Source organism: Alligator sinensis, unplaced genomic scaffold (assembly GCF_000455745.1).
Source record: "Alligator sinensis unplaced genomic scaffold, ASM45574v1 scaffold941_1, whole genome shotgun sequence".
In the NCBI taxonomy this organism is placed as follows: Eukaryota; Metazoa; Chordata; order Crocodylia; family Alligatoridae; genus Alligator; species Alligator sinensis.
This window is the reverse complement of record NW_005842163.1, coordinates 463113-480489: the sequence shown is the minus strand read 5'-3', so window position 1 is coordinate 480489 and position 17377 is coordinate 463113.

Sequence of the window (17377 nt, the reverse complement as noted above, 5' to 3'; positions counted from 1 at the left end):
AGGAGATAGGGATATATCAAGTATAGAAAGTGCTGGTGAGACTTCATCTGCTATATTGTGTACAATTCAGGTTTCCCATGTTCCAGAGAGATAAACGGAAACAAGAAGAGATATAAAGAGAGATTACTAAAATGATCAAAGAAATGATGACTTGAATTGCTAAGGGGAGGCCCCCACCAGTCGTACATTACTGTAAAAATATAAAACTATATTTTTCCTGTATTCTGTACATGCCTACAGACAAATTAGTGAAAACTTTGAAAGTATCCTATCCTTGCTTGTTGCTGGATGATATCTATGATAGATCAATTAGGAGGTGTTTCTGCTGTTACTTTTCTGAAGAATCAGGCATTGATTCTCTTCTTGCAGGATATGAGTAATTCGTGCTGACTTCAGTGAAAGTTATTTATGTATAGAATGAAAGTCCTCTTACACAACATGGAAGAGCCCTTTCAGGGATGTCACACTCCCAATATCTTGGATATTATCAGAACAGCATATTTTCAGCCCTAGACAATTATCAATTCTTGACCACTGACTAATAATGACAGAAAGTTGCTACTGTATGTTTCATCATAGTTACTCTGATTAAGTTTTCTGGCACAGACGATGTCTCCAACATCAAACTAAAACAAATAATCTAATAAAAATACAGTCCAAAAAAAGATATAATTTCTTTACAGGGGAAAATAACTTGCCTACTGTGCCTTGGAAATAGCCTAATAAGGTTAGGTTGCATCCTTATTAAAAACAGCCTGGGCTGAAATGCCACAAAAAGGAAAAAGACATGGAGCTTGGGGAGAAGCTATTGGGGCTAGAAGATGGAATGAAATGAAATCAGAGGTGACCAACTCAGTGATATTAACATGCAACTGACAAGTCTGTATATGCGGGTGTCTGTTACATGAAGTTGGAGCAGAAAGGGTTATTGTAGAGAAAAAGGACAGGCTCTTTGTAGACCTGTTGTGCATAGGACTCAGGCAGGACTGGCTCTTTGTTCTGCGTTGCCACCATGCCTAGCACCAAGGGGTGCTAGTCCATGAGCAGGGCTCCTAGCTGCCACCACAACACTGTACAGGCAACAAAGGAAAAGAAGGTGTGTATCTGGGGCAGGCTCAGGTGAAGGGGAGTAAAGTAGTAACCTAGGATTAGAATGGGACTTCCTAGGTCACTGAGTTCAGTCCCCTGTGCTCTTGGGCAACTACATCATATAATCCCTTTCATAAACTGATCAAGTACCATTTTACAAGTCATTAGGTTTCTTGTTCCTCTGACTCATACAGGACAACTCTTCCAGAACATCTCTGCTTTATTGGCTAGGAATCTTCTTCTAATTTCCACCCTAACTCTATTTATACCCAGTTTATAGCTATTTATTTTTGTGAAAGAGGTGTTCTTTAGCTTAAATAGTTCTCTTCCCTCCCGGATACCTACCCCTCACATTCCCAATGTATTTACAGAGAGCAGATATATCCCCTCTCGGCCTTTGTTTTGCTAGTCTTCCCACATAAGGCATTTTTCCATTCCCCAGCTAATCTTAATAGCCCTTATCTGCACTCGTTCATCTTTCCTGAACGTGGGTGATGAAAATCACACATAGTATTTCACCAGCACCTTGTTCAGTGATGTTGGTATTTCCCCATGTCTCCTGGGAATACATTGCTGACTTATCCTAGGACTCCATTTGCCTTGTGCCTCACAGTTATTGCTCATTGATATCCTGTGGTTGACTAATCCACTTAACTTTTTTCCTTATCCTTATTCATTTCCAATGAATGAACTCCCAGTTTACAGCAGAAAACTGTTACCTAAACATATGGCAATTCATACTATTGCAATTCATACTATTCAATTTTATCCTGTTTCTATTAGTAGAGTCCTCAAGGTCATCCAGTTCTTCCTGGATGATATTCCAAAGCCCATTCATATTAAAAATATCTCGTAATTTTGTGTCATCCTCAGATTTCATCAGCACTCTTACTTTTTGTGCCAAGGTTGTTAATGAAAATACTAAATCAAATTGAATCCCCAAAACAGTCCTTGAGCAACCCCACTGGTAACCCTTATTCAGCCTGATGAGGTCAGCATTAACTATTGTTGTTTCCCCTGTAGCTAGTTCTTACTTACTTCACCAGTCTTGTATTGATTTGGCTGCTTATCTTTTACAGGCCACAACAGGTTAGTGATGTGCTGCAATGCTTCTGCTACTGCTGTTCTAACATGTTTCTGTTCAACTTAGTGAAAAGTTAGGAGCTTCTCAGAGGTTTCACTGCTCTCAATCTACAGGACTAGCACAAAAGAGGCAGTAAAGGGGCCAATTTCCTCTTACTGCCATACTATCATGTCTCAGCATTGAACTACTTAGAATCACTTTACGGGTACCAAACCATCTGTTTCCATAGGTCTCTGAGTCATATCTATACCACAAACTCATTGTGCTTAGTCTAGATGTGGCCTTTCTATAGACCTTGTTACACATTAATTTTAGGTGGCTCCTAGAGCAATTAGCCCATGGATTATCCACATATTAACACCTGAAACTGGTTTTAAGCATGTTGGGTGACTTAAAGTTACACCACTCCAGGGGAGGTTTATCTCTGATCTGTGTTACCCAGCTCATGTACCATTAATGTGTGGCTACTCCCCACCAATGAGCCACCCAAGTTGCAGTCCTCCAGCATCCCAGGATGCAGTGTTACGCCCCCCGCCCCCCCCCATCACCACTCCAGTTCTGTGTGGACAAGCTTTCCACTCTCTAAACTCTAGTCCCCAGGGGGTGATTCTGGTACCAAGCCAACTCCCCCTCCCACTTCAGGGTTGTGATCGTCCCATGCCTACAAGTGCAACCTTATGCAAACAATCTGCAGAGCACATGCCAACTAGCCAGATCACAGGACATGGAGGGGTCCTGGAGTGGCATCGGAGGAGTAGGGTACTGGATTGGGTTCACAGGAGCTGGAGCTTCCTTCCAAGGGTAGGGGCAGTAGCTTCCCAAAAAGTGCCTTCCCTCACTGCTCCCACATCCCAGCCACCCCAGGAAGCCATCTTTTTGGGAAGCTTCCCAAAAAGTGCCTTCCCTCGCTGCTCCTCACATCCCAATCCCAATGTATCAAAACATGAGACCCGGTTTAATTTACTTCATCTTTATTTCTTTAAAAATTATTTTTATTATTTTTTCCTTCTTTTTATTTTATACTTCATAGCTGACTTCCTTCATTTCACCATCTATCCTCCATCCCCATTTCTTTTCCACCTCCCATTTCATTACCCACCCCACTCCCATTAACTTTCCAACCTATCTCTTACACACCTCCACCTAAAGCAGGGATAGATGCCTGTCCTGGCTCACGAGCTCTGTAGTGGCAACTCACAGCTATAGCTCCAAATCAGACCCCTGCTCACAAGCCCTCTAGTGGCAAGTCACAGCTGTGCAGGTGGGAAACAGTCAGAGAAGGCTTTTAGTCTTAAGGTGTGACTGCTCCAAACTTGAATCCGCACTAACAACCAAGATTTGAGCAGCTAAAAATTGCAATGTGGAATAAGGCCCTGTCTTTCACGTTGCTGAAATTACTAGGTTTTCTAATCAGTCAGCCATGTTGCTATTCTGTGCTGTGCTCTAGCAACTGGAGTGATATGACCTCTTAAATTCACTTACACCAAGCACTCATTAGATGGCAAGGCCTTTTCATTTGTCAATCAGTCAGTCAGTGTTGGCTTTCAACCACATGTCCATTGGTAAAAATAGCTCCATGTCCTCTATTTTATTCTATTCAGGTTCTAGTAGTGTGCCCACCCCTGTAGTTATGAATACTTTCCAGAAGTCTTTTATGTGATGCGACTACTATATGTGAAGTTGAAGCCATCCTGTCCTTCATAACCCACAGTCAAAGAAGGTAAGTTGTAGAAGATAAAGGTATTCATTGGTCTAAATGCACTTATTATGCTAGATCAGTGTGTTAAGACTCATATCATAAATAGATAGATTTTATCTACATGCCTTTGCCATCCAAAGCATTTTGTTGGTTTAAATAAGGCTGAGAGAAACAGAACTCTTTCTGTTTATTATGGAGTTGTTCCACTCCTGGCCAGAGAAGTCTTGATATAGCATTCATACTTAGGGAATTTATTTAGTGAAAAAATAAACCAAAATTAGCTCTGTTCTAGAACTTCAGGGGCTAAAAAGGAGAAACAGGAGGTAAAACTAGGAAAAGTTTGACGTTAAAGGCTTGGGCTACTGATTTGTGGGCATAGAGAGGCAAATACAAGCATAAGAATGGTGATTTCAAAGTGATGAGGGGAGATGGACAACTTTCTTATACTGCTTGTGTCTGTGCTATGCCATATATATAGTAGACAACTACAAGAACTAGGGAACATAAATATTCTCCCCTTTAGCATCTGATCTCTGCTGTGGGCTCATCTACACAATTGCTTTAATGTGCATTAGCCTATTTTAATGTGCATTAAGCATCACTTAAAGCCATGGGTCACTTACACACATGTGGTGAGTCTACTGGAGTCTGCTCCAACGATTAATCGAGTCTGCTGGAGCATGTAAAGTGATGCGTCTGGCGCTGCATCGGGTACAAATGTATAAGCAGTGCAGTGTGTGTCAGTGCTGAGAAAATGGCAGGTTATGTGCTTTGAGCTAAAACATGTTCGACGTGCTTTAGTTCAAAGTGCACTGCTGCCATTTCCTCGGTGCTGATGCACACTGCGCCACTTATACACCTGTACCCGACACAGCGCCGGGTGCTTTTAATTAGCACGACTCGCTAATTAAAAACGCCCAGCACTGCATCAGGAATATGTGTCGAAATGCCCCTGTGGTCTTTAGTTAATCTTCATTAAGACAGGCTAATGAGCATTTTCCTAGTACCTCACAATGAAGGTACTCAATTTAAAGCACATTAATGAAAGTGTGTTAATGGATGTGTAGATGCACCCTGAGAAGCAGAATATTGTGTTGGATGGACCCTGGCATTTATTATGTCCCTAAGTCCTAAAATGGGCAGCTGTATCATTACTTCCAGTAAAAGAAAAGAACAAGTAGAATATATTAATTCCTTTTGTTGATTCTTGATCCAACATTTGTTAGGAATCAATTAATATTTTCTGTTAAGTACCCTCTGAATAGAGACAAGAAGAAACCTGGCTTCACTTTGACAAAATCTGTGATCTGGAAGCTACAGCTTTATGTACTGCCTGGTATCACGTCTAAAAAGAAAGACATTTATGAGCTTTCTATGATATTTGCTGCCCAAGCCCAAGATTGGGCTAATATAATAATCAACCATCTCAGCAGAGTTGTAAAGCTTATAACCAGACCACCCAAAATTTTCATATCCGTATCCTCCCAATTCAGAAGCCAAAGCTTGCTCTTATTGACTCTTGACAATGTATTCACAATAGCCAAAGCAGAAAAAGACTGAATGCAATTTAGAAATGAGACAGTCATAAAGGAGCACAGGTTTAGGTAATGCTGGCCAGATGCCTATCCAGCCTTCTCTTAAAGACCCCCAAGGTAGGGGAGAGAGCCACCTCCCTTGGAAGCTCGTTACAAATTTTGGCCACCCTTACCGTGAAGTTTTTCCTGATATCTAGCCAAAATCTGTTCTCTGTCAGTCCCTTGCTGCGTCCCCACAATGAATTTGTAGGCGGCCACAAGATCACCTCTCAGCCTTATCTTGCAGAGGCTGAAGAGGTCCAGGTCCCTCAGTCTCTCCTCATAGGACTTGTCCTGTAAGTCCCTAACCATACAAGTGACCCTCCTCTGGACCCTCTTGAGTCTATCAACACCCTTCTTGAAGTACAGCACCCAGCACAATGTCACATATAGGGAAAGCATCACCTCCTCAGAGCTATTTGTTATGCATCTGCTGATGCATGATAAAGTGCAGTTAGCTTTTCCGATTATTTCATCACACTGACAACTCATGTTCATCTTGAAGTCCGCTATGACTCTGAGATCCCTTTCCGCTTCTGTGCTGCTGAGAGGGTCCCTCCCCAGCCAGTAGGTGTGCTGGGTACTTTTGCACCCTAGGTGCAGCACTCTGCACTTGTCCTTGTTGTACTGCATCCTATTGTGTACTGCCCACTCTTCTAACCTGTCCAGGTCTGCCTGCAATTGTTCCCCACTTCACCCCACAATTTAGTATCATCTGCAAACTTGGACAGAGAACACTTCACACCCACACCCAAGTCAGTGATGAAGATATTGAAGAGTACAGGTCCAAGGACCAAACCCTGCGGGACCCCACTACCCACATCCTTCCAGGTTGATACCAACCCATCTACTACCACTCTCTGGGTGTGAACGCTAAGCCAATTTGCCACCCACTGGACCGTGTAAACATCTGTGTCACAGCCTTTTCTTAACTTATTTATAGGAATGGGATGAGATACTGTATCAAAGGCCTTGCTAAAATCCAAGAAAACAACATCCACCTCTACTCCTGCATCTAAGCATTTTGTGACCCTGCCATAAAATGAACCAGATTGGTCAGGCATGATCTAACTGCTATGAATTCATGCTGGTTTCCCTGCTGCATTATTTTTCCCACTGGACTCCCACAAATATGATCCTTCATAATCTTTTCAAAGACCTTTCCAAGGATGGAGGTGAGACTGACTGGCCTATAATTACTCGGATCCTCCTTCCTCCCCTTCTTGAAAATAGGGACCCCACTGGCCCTTTTCCAGTCCTCCAGGACCTGACTCAAGCACCACAACCACTCGAACAGCCATGCCAGTAGTTCTGCTACAACACCGGCCAGTTCCTTCAGTAGTTTCGGATGCAGCTCATCCGGGCCTGCTGACTTGAACACATCCAGTCCATCCAAGTGACTCTGCACCAAGTCAGCGTCGACAGTTGGTTGGCTGGTGTCCCTCTGATGCCCGTCTAAGAACCCATTAGGAGACTTATCTTGAGCCCTGTTCAGGAACACAGGCAAAAAACTCATTGAATAGCTCAGCTATTCAATAGCCCCAGTCTATCACCGATTGCTACTTCTTGTTCAGTAGGGGTCCTATGCTGCCCTGCACCTTCCTTTTACTCCCTACAAACCTAAAAAAAGACTTTTTGTTGTGTTCAGCTTGTGTTGCCAGTCTCAGCTCTGTAGTTGCTATGGCTTTCCTAACAGCCTCCCTGCAAATGTGGGCCAAGTAGGTATACTCCTCCTTAGTAGCTTCCACCTGCTTCCACCGCCTATATGTCTTCTTTTTTGCCCTTAGGCTCCCCTGGATTTCCCTGTTTAGCCAAGGAAGTTTTTTGGCTCCTTTGCCCCTTTTCCCTCATACTGGGATCGTCTCCCTCTGTGCCCAAAGGATTGCTTCCTTTAGAAACAACCACCCTTCCTGGACTCCCATCTGGCCAATACCCTTCTCCTGAAGTGCATCATTGACTAGTCTCCCTCTGCACCCGAAGGATCACTTCCTTTACATGTGCAGCCCTATTGAGCTGCAGAAAACTAACTAACTCTGCAGAATGAAAGCACTCATAAATACAAATACTACTATGCTGCAGAGGTTTTCATGAACAGCAGTGCATGTGTAGACACTGAGTCAGCTAGCTGGGGCAAAAGGTGCACAGTGCAGGAGCTGCCTGGCAGCTAGCCCTGCACTGGAGCACACTCATGCCCCAGCCAGTCCCTCCACAGGATGTTGAGCTGGGTTGGAGCAGCCCTGGGCTGGCAGACTGAGATCCTGGGCCCCTTGCCAGCCGGGGTTGCTTTGACCGAGCTCAATGTTGGCAGTCCCAGGTGCAAGTTCAAATGGTGTGCCTGGAAGCAATAAATCCTGGCGTGATATGTGCCAGGGTTTATTGCTACGTGCTAAAAGCATGCATCCAGCAGGACCATTATTTTTATGTTAAGAATTTCTGCTAGTAGTTAAGGGTTCATCAACTGGAAGTGACAAAAGGAAGTCAAAGACCTGGGTGTATCTGTTGATCACAGGATGACCATGGTGTGAGATATGAAATTAATTAGATATGATGTATCAGGCAAGGCATTTCCAGTAAAGATAGCAAAGTATTAATGCCATTGGATAAGGCACTGGGAAGACCTCATCTGGAACACTATATCAATCGAACAGCCCTGCAGAACAAAGATGAATTCAAACTGAAACAGGTAGGGAGAAGGTTTTACTAGGATGACAGGGTAATGGAAAGCCCTTTTTAAAAGAGAAGACTAAAGGTAGCCTCACACCATTTTGTGGGAACCCCTACTCTCGAGCCTACCTCGCCTATCCACTCCAACTGTGCATATGCCAGACCTGGAAATGAAATGCTGAAGATGGGTAAATATGTGAACAGATATCAGAATTATATGGCTTGGTTTCCTGCAACAGGAAGGAATTGGATTGAATAACCTGTAAGAGCTCTTCTAGTCCTATGTCCTATAAAAGCAACATTTTTATAGGACTGCAGAACAAGACAAAAATCTATCCACTTTAACCAAAGGGTTTAAAGGGTACATACCAGAAATCATGAGGGTAGACAAATGCAAAAGATATGGCCTGCATGGAACATCAGCATTGGGCATCATGATTACAGGCTGCGGAAGTAGAGTCATACAGCTTTGAAAATCAATCTGGATTTAACTTGAGACTGATACAATTATGCCACTGGTGATTTGGAAGGGAACAGAACTTGGATGGGTTTGGGAATTAAGACTAGATGAATTTGTGTAGGGGGAAGATTGCAAAACTTTGGGGAAAAATCAGAAAAAGGTTCATAAAACGTGCTTTAGGTGGTGAGGTTATGCAAACATTTAGGAAGCTCAGAGCATTCTGAGGTTAGCCCAGCATTAGCTTTTAATTAAATACTGGAAAACCATGTACAAACATTGCAACATCTGACTTACATGACAGTGAGGACATAGAACTCCTGGACGGCTTTGCCTACAGCTATATTCCCTGGTGCCTGTACATTGCTGTGCCTGTCAATAACCAGTTGCCACTTGTTCCATCACGAGATTACTCAATGCCGTGAAAAAAGAAAAACATTTCAGTGGTGAAAAAAGAAAATGTTAGGCCTTAAAAGTGGTCTTGCAACACTTAGTTACTAAACAAAGTGAAGCAACTGCTGATCAGCGCTGATTTACAGCTCAGTTACGCCAAAATAAAATCGACTAACCTCAGTGGAGTTGTTTAAGATGTACGTAAGTGTAACTGAGATCACACTCAGCTCCTATGTGTCTTGTGGTACAAATAAATCACAAGGCACACACGATCCAGCTGCAAATTCAAAACAGGGACCAACTTCTTGAAAGAGCTCAATAGGCTCAATGCATGGTAGGTACTGGGCGCCTCTGAAAACCTCTGCCCCAATCCTTATTTGGGCATTTAAAATGGAGCAGAGGTTTTCTGAATATCTGGCTCAGTCCTGGGTGCTACTATTAAGACAATCAGATATGGATCAGAAAATCTGGCCCGCAATGAATTATTTATTTGAAAGAAACTCCAATTCAGTTTTAAAAATGGCCTTAAGAGTTAGAGGGGAAAAAATATTTCAGGCACCCATGAAAGCAGACTGATGACGGAGACTGTAGTCAATACTAAATAAATTATGGCTAATAGCAAATTATAGTATGATTCTGTGCCCATTACAGCTCGGCTGTCTACCATAGCTAGAGAATTTATCCTTGAAACGAGCTGGATCTACAAATAAACGTGCCTGATTCTATATCAGAAAGACCCATCTATTTTAGTAACTCAGAGTGTTGCTTTGAATACTTTTTGGAGAGTTGGAGAGTTTACATGTATACGTCGCTCGTCAAAACTAAAGAGCGCTGTATCATAGATCAGTGGTTCTCAACTTTTTTTGTACAAGGACCCATTTGTAAACATCAAAGGCCAGGCCCGACCCAGTGCTCCCCACTCCAGACCCACTGCCCCCAGGCTCCAGCCCCCCAGTGTGCGGGGCAGGAGGTGTGTGTGGGGCTGGGGGGAGCAAGCAGCCCCTTGCAGGCTGGACCTCTGCCAGCCTGCAAGGGAAAAGCCAGTTTCCCACATTTTACATGAAAGAAGAATCCAGTTTGAAAGTCTGTTGATCCATTTTTTAAGTTTGTTTGCAAGCCTTTCATATATTCTTGCAACCCACTTTTGGGTCACAACCCACAGATTGAGAAACACTGTCACAGGCGACTGAAATTTGTACTATATTTCTCGGATTTTTTTTTTTAGGTTTTGATTTGTTTGCAATTGCATATGATTTTTGCTCAATTAGAATATGTAAAATGTCAGGGTTCCCTCCACCCTTTTTATTGTATTAGTAGACAATTAAAAATGGAGACCAAATGTGCCTCGGGGGTGTTCATCATTTAGAATGAAAGAGTTGGAAAATACGTTGGAATATTCTGCATTTAAAATTTTGTTGAAGAGTGAATATTTACACAGCCAAGAAAAACTTTTGCATAGTAGATAATTTGGCATATGACTTATTTTTTTGCTTTTGTTAATGGAGACAATCAAAAGATAAAGCAAAAGAAAGCATCTTTTTAAAGATCTAATTACCACTTCAGCCTGAAAATACAAACCCTGAAGAAACAGTAAAACGCTCGACTTGCAAAGTATTTAAGTTATTTTGAGTATTGGGCCAGTAGGAGGGGGAAAGGAGGGACAAAGCTATTCATATGAAGCATGAAAACGTACATATTCTATTCATCTTTTTCATAGTTCAACGAATACCAACAAAAAACAAGTGCATTCTCGCTGCAGCTGATTAAACAATTGATTCCACATCCCCAGTGGCTCCCAGGCATGAGTATTTGCTGGAAGTGTAACCAGCAAAATAAAAACAAGGATAAAGTGCATGAGCACATCCTAGTTATGTTCAGAAAAACAGGACATAATCAGGACAGCACTTATGCATACGTTGCATTTATCCTGAGGTCAATGAGACTTAAGTGCCAATGTTAAGCATTGTCCAAGTATGGGGAAATTTAAGGCATGTGACTGAAGTGTGTCCCTAAGTTAGTTCTTGAATGGGAACCAGCATTCCTCATTTCACTAGGAGCTGGTCATCACAGCCAAATTGTTGCTCCAGATCCTTGCCCCATAGCCAGGCTGGGGGCTGCGGGAGAGCAGAAAGAAGGGAATGGCATTCCCTGGTAGAGCGGTGGTGGACTTGCAGCTGCTACCACAGTCCGAAGGCTAAGGAAGCAGGCGGTCCTCACTGCTGTGAGGCGAGGAGGAGCAGGTCCTCAGACTTGCTCTTGCCTGCAGGCATACGGGAATCTGGCACTGATAAGAAGTCCATAATGCACCCGCTGCTTGGCCTGCCCACCCACTATTCCCTTCCGTGCACGGCTCAACCACTCAGATGATTTTGCTTCCTGGGAACGTTCTCTGGCCCGCAAGGTGGAGCAAATATTGCAATCCTTGATGAGGCAAAGGTCCCAGTGGGAGTTTAACCCAAAGATAGAACATGGCCCTCAAATAGCTAAGCTATAAGGAGTCTGATCTTGCTTTTATTGCACTAGGGAGGGTTTGCCTTGAAATATAATGCAAGGAGGCTCTGGCTAATATTCATGCAGAATAACTGCAGTCTCCCACTGCAAGGGACACGGTTTCTTTGTTGGTTCACATGCTAAGGTCCAGATATTTGATGTGTTTTGTACATACATGGGCCCTAATCCTGCAATTGTAACTCCTGGGGGAGCCCTCGGTGCCTGTCCAGAACCTTTGCTCCCAGGTGAGAACTGCAAATCTAGGATCAAGGAGGAGGCAGGCTCTTCCTTGGGGAATGCTCTAGTAAAAAAAGACTATATTAAGCATGTGCATTATTCAAGATTCACCCATGAGTTCATTCTCCATCAATAGTGCCCCCTGGGGCTCATAAAATATGTTACGGTGAATATTTGACTAAGCAAGACACAAGGGAAGCATTTTAAATGATGACTGTAAACTCCGAGTGAAGTTTAATGGCATATCATCTCAGGAGCTATAAATTGATTCCTCGTGCAGGTTCTGGAACATATTCTTTAATATAGTTTAGTTTCTTCTGAATTTCCAAGATGTGTTTTTAAAAATAAACAATTGCAATCGCCTGGCAGAGCTTTATTCAGATGTTAATAATGCTTGATTTCTTCCTATGCTAAGAACAGAACTGGATATGTATTAAACAAGCTGGTTGGTAACCATTTTTGCAAATAAAAGCATTATGTTTTAGCAAGTTTTAATCTACAGCAACACATATTTATTTGTGTATGTTCAGAGGAGGAGCAGTATTTGTGGAAATGCTTGACCTTATGGAAAGTCCCACAAACTTTAGCACAATTGAATATTAATGTAAAAAATTAGTACTGGAAATACATTGCTAGTGTTTCAACTGTGCATTATTCAGGAATATGTTTTCTATGTCTTAAGCTTCAGCCATTCAATTGGACATTATTATTTGTATTGCACATTATTATTTGCATTATGGTAACTCTCAGAGACCTGAGCTCTGATCAGTGCCCTATTGTTCAGGGTGCTACATGGACATTTAGTAAGAGACCATCTCTACAATTAAGAGCATACAATCAAGAAGAGATAAAGCAGCTAAAGAGAGTCGAAGAAAGCGAGTATTATTGTCTCCATTTTAAAGATGAGGAATGGAAGAACAGATAAATGGAGTACTTTGCTCACAGAGACACAGAGAACACGTCCCCATGTGTGCACATGTGTGGTTTGTGGCACCCCAGATCCATCGGTGGTGCCGCAAATCACATGCATTGCACATGCAGGCATTCACTGAACTGCTAATTTGCATCATAGGGGGGGTTGTGACACTGGGAGATCCCAGTATCAAAAAACCCTGTGCCAGAAAAAAGTTGGGTGGTGCATGTGGCTGCGGCATGCGAAACCCAAAACTGGAGTCTGGCCAGCCAGAGCCATGCTGTGACCCAGAGCCAGGGTCTGTGTGCTCAGATTCTGCTGGAGTCCCAGGAGGCCCCAAAACCCCAGGTAAGGCTGCTGGGGCCAGCTCAGGTGCTGGTCCCAGCCTCCTCTACCCTACCTGGGGTAACCTGGGGTAACCTGCTGAGTGCCAGTGCATCTGTGCAGGGGACAACTATCAGCAGCACAGATAAGTGTCACTGCTATTTTTCCCTGGGGAAATGCACGTTCTTGCTCATGGGGATGCACCCAGAGAAAGTATGTTGAGTTGCCCGGATTGAACCCATAGGGCACCTATACATGAGCACAGAGGCTGCTCCGACATGCTGGAATGCCAGCGCGTCGGAGCAGATTTGATTCATCGAGTCTGCTGGAGCGTGGCAATTGAGGCACTCCAGCAGCCCCCTGCGTCTTGTATATCAGCACCCTCATGCTTAAAACTGTCAGCAGGGGCGCTTGAACTAAAACTTATCAAACAAGCTTTAGTTCAAGTGCCCCCGCTGCTGTTTTTACGTGTGGGAATGCTGATACAGGAGATGCCGTGGCGCTTTAATTAGAGCAGCTCTTGGAGCTAATTAAAGTGCTGCCTCCCCGCGACCCCTGGAGCATGTGCAAAAGTGCCCGTATTGATGAAGTCCCAATACTTTCATTATGATTATCTCTCTTCCACTAACACTCAAAACAACATTAAGGACACATAAGAAAGAATAAATATCTGAGGTAAGCAGGCTGATGCCAGTAACAGATATATTCAGTTAAAACTTGTGCATTCACACTTACTAGTTACCAAAAGCCAAATATAAAATAAGTATTATTTTTAGTGAATTATATGACTCGTGCCCAGAGATAGAGGAGCCAGTCTAGAGTCCAGACCTTTTCAGGAATCCTCTTTAATACTGGGCTACCACCCAACATTATCTTCTACTCTCTCTGCTTGGCAAGAAGAATGTGCTCTATCCTTGATGCTGATGACCTGCCCTAGATAATCTGCACTCCTTTCATCTCCCATCCAGAGTGCCCACAACCAATTTATTGACTCTTGAGAACACCAGCCTTGAGAAAACAAGAGTAAGACTTTATTTTCAAAATACTAAATGGCCTGGCTCCAGGATACCTACTTATCATCCTAGTCTCCATTGGCCGTAACTGCTCACTCACTACGACTTTGTTCTCCAGGGTTAATAATGCGCTCTAGTGTCTACCATGAGGGTGAAAATCATCAAAAGAGGGTTGTTTTTTTCCCATAGTGTCTGACCACATACCCCTCTGTATTACTTCTAATATTAAATTCTGCCTTTTTTTTCTTTAATAGAATGCATCAAACTATGTCTTTCATAGCAAACTAAACTGTATAATCAGTTGAAGTATTGCAGTTACGCAATAATATTTGTATAACAGGAATACAGATAAATGCTGTGCTCCCATCTGTGAAGGTCGGTTTGCACAGAAACAACTTTTAGGGCACAGGTCAAAAGGTGGCATTGCCTCTCAGTTAACCGGCACCCCACATTCCCCGTGGGTGCCAGATAACAAAGCTTTTGCTGCACAAGCATACCTTTTTTTCAGGCCAGCTATGAGAAGCAGGAAGGAATTTGTTCTCTGCCCTAATTTCTCTCATTAGGGTCAATGCTCAAGATATAGTTGGCCCCTAGATACTGGGCTTAGTTTTACCCCTGAAAGAAGGGATTGCCTGCTTCTTACTTGTGATCATCTCTTTTCTGTAGTGTTATGCATGTGTAAATAAAACTAATTAAAAATCATACCCATTGTGATTTCTCCTCCAACTGGAAACTGCTCTGCCAGGCATGACATCTGCTACAGCCTGACAGAGGGGCAACACCAGCAAAGAGTTTGCCACTTAGCAGTGCTAAAATCTAGAATGCAGGGAGTCCTAGCTTCCAGTCCTAGGCTCTGTCTTCCTGACCATATTAATTCCCATGATGCAATTATGTACCATTTTATAGCTCTATGAAGCTGAGCCACAATTGTAATAAATGTATATATTGTATGTGGAATGGAACGTATTTCTAATATAATGTTTTAAATCCCCCATGAGTATCATATTGTGGAAGTTCTTACATCCTTATTTCATTGGAAGTGCAGTGCTAACTATTGTGACTTAACTTTCATGATGTCATGTCCTAGCTTCAGTAGAGTTATTCATGCAGCAGCGTGTAATACAATATATAGGAAAACAACAAATATTGAAGCAATAGCAAGTGGCAATAGGCTGAAGCATGTAGCTTGTCATGTTGGTGCATAAACTTGAGCTTTAATTTCAGCAAAGGCCACTAACGTGAACTATATGTATTGTAAGGCAAGGACAAAATCTGCTTTTTTTTTTTTGGTATTAAAGAAAAAGCCACAAATTCCCATATTCTGCTGCTTCTCCACAGGAAAGCACCTTTGAAGATAGCACTGCATTTTTAAATTGCCGTATTTTCTCGCATACAACATGCCCCCAATAAAACACACACCTTGTTTTTTGAAGGCAGAATGTAAAAAAAAAGGTTTTTCCAGAGCCATGGCAAACACTGTAACATAAATTAAATATTCCTGTTGTATCCAATACCACATCAGGACCTTCTTGGTGTGGCAGACTGTCTCCTGTGATACCATATTTTCTGGACAAGAGGACTTACTCTGTGTTACACAACATTAGGCCCCAGACTTTTGCAAGGGCAGTAGCAAGACCATTTGCTCTTCACTGAAAGTAGTTTTTTATCTGATTTCCTGTAAATATGGTGTTGTTTCCACATCACAAACCTTATCAAGATACTACCAACAGCTCACATGTTGCCAAAGGCACAAGCAACATTGCTCAGCCCATAGCTGTCGCTGTGAGAGGTTTAACTCAAGACTCTGCCCCTTCAGTTGGCCGAGCAGATGCAAGCAGCAGCCACTATGACAGCTACAGAGCATGCACCAAGTATCCAGGCTCGCTTCTTTTCCCATGAAGAAAACAGGTTCCTTGCTTAAAACACCGATTCCAATTTTGAGGGACTGATTTTTGAGGGAAAGGCTTATGTCGTATGTGAGACAATATGGTAACTATTGGAAACCAATTATGAAAGGCTTCCATTGATTTTAATGAGCCATAGTCCAAGGTAGAAAAATAAGACATCCCTTAGATAAATTGATCTGTTAGTAAATTAGAAGTTATGAACAAATCCACAGCTCTTATCCACAGGAGTAGTAACAGGAGCTACTCACATGACTAAAGATTTGGAGGTTGGGCTGTTGAATACAATGTAATACTTTCTCAAAACCAGTTTTCTTGACCATGAAGAGGACATTTTAGTGCATGTGTGTATGTGTGTTTCTTAGGGCATATATATTCATTTCTATTTCCTAGGCTCAAGCTAAAATGTCACATGAAATCAGTCATGCCAACCTGCTCAAATTCCACCAGATGCCAACTCCTCCTCTACTTTCATAGTTTCATAGTAGTTTCATAATAGCTAGGGTTAGGAGGGACCTGAACAGATCATCTAGCCTGACCCCCATTCTACTTCCATGTAGAATTTGGTTACCTATATGTTTAGGAATTTGCAACAATTAATTGAAAATGTTACAGCCAAAGTTGCAAGTGCTCGTTAGGGGTAAGGATGATCAAATAAGTAGTCTTTGGAAGACTGGGTTTTGCTGCATGGAACATGTTTCCATATACACAGTGTGGTTCATAGCTGGAAAATCTTGAAACTACCACAATGTTGCATTTCTATTTTCCATTCGGAAAGTCTATGTGGACTTGTTTGTAAAAGGCAAGAGATTAGAGAACTCCAAGCCGTCATCACTTAATCATGAAAAGGGTGGAAAAGTGCTACTTTGTGCAGCAGAATGGAGTGGATTTTGATGGGGAAAAAAGAAAAGAAATATATGTTTATCTTATGCACTACCCAAAAATATTTCATATGATGGATCTTTATCTTAAAAGCCCTTGACAAAAATATAAACCATTCAACTTGTGGAAATAACCATGTTTCATGTTATTTATGTGTTTAATGTCCTTTCTAAGGCTGTTACTTTTACAAAGGGAACCAATTTTCTTAGAATTACTGTGAATACCATGGTTAAATTCTTTTTTAATAGTGTTCAATGATGCATGAATGTTCAAAGGCTGCATTTAGAAATACCACGAAGCATTGCTAAAGGAGAACCAGAGGGACTGTGCCCTTTGTGGTTTGTGCTTTTTTTTTATTTTACTTCTGCACGCTCTGTAAAGAAGGTCTGCTGTGTTGTACATATATATGTTGGCCAGATCGAAAGGCCATTCAAATCAATCAGCATTCTTTCATTGATTTTAAATCAACTTTGAATAAAGTCCATAAAGCTTCTCCGTCCCCCGCCCCCCCCCCCCAACACCTTCCTTTTATTCCAATGGATTTTTATGGCTAGAATCATTAATAAAGATGGCAGGAATCCAAATAATTTGGGCTTCAGACAGGGCTTCATCTTTCAGCATGTAAGCTGCATTTAGTCATCTGCCCTGATACCA